Genomic DNA, 6,055 nt, shown 5'->3' on the forward strand with positions numbered 1-6,055 from the left:
CAACAACACCACTAGGGTCAACAAGCCGTGTAGGGTTCCAAGAACCCTAGAGGTAACGCTCACGAACTCCCACGAGACCGAATCCCCGTAGAGAACCCAAACCGATACACCTAATGCAATGGCTAAGAACACCACTAAGATACCCAATTCCTTCTCTCCCAAATTCCAACAAAGCTACAGAAGCATTGAGAGATAAGGGAGGAAGAACAAAATAGTAGGAGGAACAAAAAATTACTCCAAGATCTTGATCTCGCAAGATCCCCTCACAAGAAGAGGGATTCAATTGTGGTGAAGCGGTAGTTCTAGATATCCCCTCTCTTTTCCCTCACAAAGATGCAAGAAATAGTGGAGGAATCAAGAGGTGGAAGAGCAGTGTGGAACGAGGTGGGAGAAAGTTATAAATAGGGGCCCGAAATATGACTGTTGGGGCAGAAAAACGGGCAGATTCGCGACCCAGCCGGTACTACCTCTTGTCGAAGCGATACTACGTCTCGCGATAAAACATCACATAAAACAGGAAGAAGAACGAGTGAAAAGTGACTTGAATCGGCAGGTCAACGCTCGGGCACGCTCGAGCGAGCAGCGTGTCTCCTGGCGAGCGAGCGGAGCAGGCGAAGGGCGAAGCTGGGCTGCCAGGGGTGATGGCCTGGCAACAGCTGGGCAGCGGCTGGGCAAGGCGGAGGCGGCCTGGTGCGGAGTGGGGCAGGCTGGCCTGGAGACGGCCTGGTGCGGGAAGAAGCTGGGCCGAGGAGCGGGGAGTGCGGCGCGACCCACTTCGGCAGGAGCAGTGGCTGCTGGGAAGGAGTGGAAGTGGGCTGGCTGGTACTACCGGCCCGGGTACTGATACGTCTCAAACGTATCTATAATTTCTTATGTTCCATGCTACTTTATTGATGATACTCACATGTTTTATACACATTATATGTCATATTTATGTATTTTCCGGCACTAACCTGTTGACGAGATGCCGAAGAGCCGATTCTTGTTTTTCGCTGTTTTTGGTTTCAGAAATCCTAGTAAGGAAATATTCTCGGAATTGGACGAAATCAACGCCCAGGGGCCTATTTTTCCACGAAGCTTCCAGAAGTCCGAAGAGGAAACGAAGTGAGGCCACGAGGCGACGCCACAGTAGGGCGGCGCGGCCCAGGCCCTGGCAGCGCGGCCCTAGCGTGTGGGTCCCTCATGACTCTCCCGACTCCACCCTTCCGCCTACTTAAAGCCTTCGTCGTGAAACCCCCAGTACCGAGAGCCACGATACGGAAAACCTTCCAGAGACGCCGCCGCCGCCAATCCCATCTCGGGGGATTCAGGAGATCGCCTCCGGCACCCTGCCGGAGAGGGGAATCATCTCCCGGAGGTCTCTTCATCGCCATGATCGCCTCCGGATCGATGTGTGAGTAGTCCACCCCTGGACTATGGGTCCATAGCAGTAGCTAGATGGTTGTCTTCTCCTCATTGTGCTATCATGTTAGACCTTGTGAGCTGCCTATCATGATCAAGATCATCTATTTGTAATGCTACATGTTGTGTTTGTTGGTATCCGATGAATATTGAATACTATGTCAAGTTGATTATCAATCTATCATATATGTTATTTATGTTCTTGCATGCTCTCTGTTGCTAGTAGAGGCTCTGGCCAAGTTGATACTTGTGACTCCAAGAGGGAGTATTTATGCTCGATAGTGGGTTCATGCCTCCATTAAATCTGAGACAGTGATAGAAAGTTCTAAGGTTGTGGATGTGCTGTTGCCACTAGGGATAAAACATCGATGCTTTTTCTAAGGATATTTGTGTTGATTACATTACGCACCATACTTAATGCAATTGTCTGTTGTTTGCAACTTAATATTGGAAGGGGTTCGGATGATAACCTGAAAGTGGACTTTTTAGGCATAGATGCATGTTGGATAGCGGTCTATGTACTTTGTCGTAATGCCCTGATTAAATCTCATAGTACTCATCATGATATATGTATGTGCATTGTTATGCCTTCTTTATTTGTCAATTGCCCAACTGTAATTTGTTCACCCAACATCTCTTTATCTTATGGGAGAGACACCACTAGTGAACTGTGGACCCCGGTCCTATTCTTTACATCTGAAATACAATCTACTACAATTGTTCTTTACTGTTCTTCGCAAACAATCATCATCTTCCACACAATACGTTTAATCCTTTGTTTACAGCAAGCCGGTGAGATTGACAACCTCACTGTTACGTTGGGGCAAAGTACTTTGATTGTGTTGTGCAGGTTCCACGTTGGCGCCGGAATCCCTGGTGTTGCGCCGCACTACACTCCGCCACCAACAACCTTCAACGTGCTTCTTGGCTCCTACTGGTTCGATAAACCTTGGTTTCTTACTGAGGGAAACTTGCTGCTGTGCGCATCACACCTTCCTCTTGGGGTTCCCAACGGACGTGTCAACTACACGCATCAGGTACCGGTCCGGTACTAGCATGCTTCCAGGGCTTACAGAACCCTTCCGGTACTGGGCCGGTAGCCCAACCGGTGGTACTGGTCGTCCCTTTCCTTTACTTTTTGTTTTTAAACTGCGTTACGGAACATGCAATATCTCGAGATAGAAAACTCCGATTCCGGTGAAACCAACTTTCCTGGAAAGAGGACAACAAGAGCTACCTCCACAAAAGACGAAAAGATGGAAACAAGTGGAGGATGATTTTCTATGAATTTAGAGGTCCAACCTCTCAATACGGTAAACCGAGAAAATCATTCAACTCGAACACGCAACATGTGATGCATCCAAAATCTGTTTCCGATGAGCTAGAGCTTGTCATGAGAATTAAATCAAGCTCTAAAACATCTCATGGCTAAGAACCAACAACAACCAAGAAACATGATGCAATGCATGCAAGGGTTTGAGCTCTCTCCGAACGATGCGACCAAGTGATTCATCCGAGAGCCCTCTTGATAGAGAGGCCAACTATTCTATCAAGAACAAACCTTAATCTTGCGCATTCCACTCGAGCCGGTAAGCTCCGTCTTCATCACCCTTCAACATTGCACATGCCACCGTCTTCATGCAACTTCTTCAACATACACGCCATCGTCTTCATCCCTCTTCAAAACCATCTTCATCCCTCTTCAACACCGTCTTCATCCATCTTCTACATTGCACATGATCTTCTTCATTTCACTTGTTCTTCTTCATCTTGCAACCTTGAGACCAACATATGGCTCAAGCATTGCCTATGGACACAACCTAAGAGAGAACCTCAATACAACCATTAGTCCATAGGGATTGTCATCAATTACCAAAACCACACATGGGGGCTCCATGTCCTTTCAGTCGTTTTATCAATAGAAGCACATGGTCTCCTTCTGGTTATTATTCCAAGACACGGTAACACTAGAGATATGTTGCATACAAGGACTTTGTCCCTCCCTAACTATAATTTTGTTATGTTGAATGGAAGATTCCTAGAAAGTAGAGATTATCACGGATTTTCTCGGTCATGTTGGCAATATTTTTAGAGTCCATAACCTCTCTCAAAACTTGTATCAACACGCCCGTTTTTGAAATTTACCTTTCTTGTAGCTTGGGCCATTTGGAAGACTAGGATCTCCTTCATACAGAGCAAGGAGCCAAGATTGTATAATTGTAAATCTACCTTTAAGGAGGAGTTGAACTATATTAAGTTCATCCACAAGAAAATCTTACTACAACTTTTCCTCTTCGATAGGCAGTTTCTTGTGATATATAATCTCTTTTAGTTAATGTGTCTTTTACATGTGTAACTCAAAATATGGAAATGTAAATACAAATACTAGCATGCTATTGTTTTCTCTCCCAAAAAAAATCAGAAGGTGAACCTAAAATTTGATCCTTCACAGGAAACATGAAAAACCACTCAATTAAAAAGTAAACCAATGTTTGGGTCTCCATCATGTGCATAAGTAGTAAGCAAACCATCTCCGATATGTACATACAGCTACAAGAAATACTTTTTAATGTGGACATAGGTTCTTTCTAGGAAATCTGTGGGTTTTTTTTTTTTTTTGAGAAACACAGTACAACCGTAGACGCTCACATACACGCGCATACACTCACCCCTATGAACGCACACACGCACACCCTACCCCTATGAGCACCTCCGAAAGACTGAGCCGGCGGATTGGGTCTTGAAATTGACGAAGTCACCACAGGCGCCTCGCTGTCGACGGGAACGTCGCCTCCCACTGAATGAATATTCCGCCTTTATGAGACACACAGATGTCAAATCTAGGATTTGAACCCTCCTATCGGTATATTCAAATTGCGAGCTGGATCACCTTGTTCACTTTATCACGCCTCCATGCATGGATGGATCAAGAAGACGATGTCATTCAGGAATGTAATGGAATAAAAGAGGAGGAAGAGGCAAGGGAAACGGTCTTATCGGGAAGTGGGGGATATGTAGGGCGTGAAGGGGTTAGTAAATATTATCACATCACTAAAATATGATGATTTTGAGATGGAAGAAGCTGAAAACATCCTATTATATAGAAAAATCACAAACTAAAAAAGCAAGATCATTATGTTACTTACATCTATGTTGGGAAATAATCTGAAGTTACCGTCGGCACCTCGCCGAGACTTGGAGGACTCATTTCATTTTTTTGTATCAGTATAGTATGGTCTGAGTTGTACTAGTTACAGGGCCAGGTGTTTTTAAGAGGGCCGATATTATAGCACACATGAAATGGATAGAGAAGAGGAGCATGCATCTTGAAGTTTGTTATTCTTCAGTTCCAAAGTACACCTTGTAGTATTAGCTTTTGAGCAACAACTACTACTATATTAATTAGTACTTATTAAATGTGATATAGTAGTAGTAAAATTTATGCCATTACATTTGTATTATACAATAATTGCTTGCCATTAAGATTTTCACTAGTAGATAACAGGCCTTTTGTTCCGGGTGGTAAGCCCCTTTTGTCGCGGGCGGCCAGCCGCGACAAAGGAGGCGCGACAAAAGGGTCCACCTTTTGTCGCGGGTCGCTTACGACCCGCGACATAAGGTCCACCACGTGGCAGCCGCGGGGCGCGCACGGCACAGGCCCTTTTATCGCGGGCGGTATTACCACCCGCGACAAAAGGCCCTCTACGTGGCGCGCGCACAACGCTGCTCGCTTTAGGGTTTGAGGGGTGCAGCACCCCTCCCCCACCCCCGTCACCGACCGCTCGTTATTTCATTTTTTCGTTCGAAAATAGAAGTTGCATATATTTGTACGCTACTAGAAGTTGTACACGTTCATTCAATATATATATATATATATATATATATATAGATCGATCAAACAAATATTGGAAGCAAAAGTCGATTCCCCTTACACATATTCGTAGATTCCCTACATATATACATTTAGCTCACGATCGACAAGCGGTACTAACGACCGTCTACTTGGAGGTAGAGCATCTATTTGGACTAAACAAGCCTTTGTTGTTTAGTACTTCTTTAATCAAAAGTCCCGCCAGTTCCTCCGCGATTCCTAGTGCGTGTTCCTTTGGTTGGAGTCCGTCCCGCATGAAGTCGAACTATATACGAAAATGAGATGAGTATGACTATATCAGTCTTGATAACGAAATATTGATGATAATAAATAAAGTTGTGAATGTTATTGCTTACGTCGAATTTATTATTGTTCTGCTTCTCAGTGGTTAACATGCGAATGGACTCGCAAACGTAGTATCCACATAGATTCGTCCCTTGTGGCTGCTGGGGGCACGGTACAGGAGTAAATGTTAGCTTCTCCGCCAGGTACCGTCCTTACGATGTCTCTTGAAAGCGGTCCAAGCCCTGCCATGCAAAAGAATGATTGAATGAGTGGATAATTAATTGATATCTCACGAATGATAAAGCGCGGCGATGAAGGAAATTACACTTGGAGCAACTTTTGCAAGTCCTGGAACTCGTCCACGCCTCTACTCAGTGGGTCTTTTACTTCAACTATTCCCTTATCAGGTTGAATGTCTAGTAGAATCCAGTGGAAGCTGCACATGTTATGCATATACGTCAGGAATTACACTTAACATCGAGTAAGAAAAATTGAATG

Source organism: Lolium rigidum, chromosome 2, assembly GCF_022539505.1.
Source record: "Lolium rigidum isolate FL_2022 chromosome 2, APGP_CSIRO_Lrig_0.1, whole genome shotgun sequence".
NCBI lineage: Eukaryota > Viridiplantae > Streptophyta > Magnoliopsida > Poales > Poaceae > Lolium > Lolium rigidum.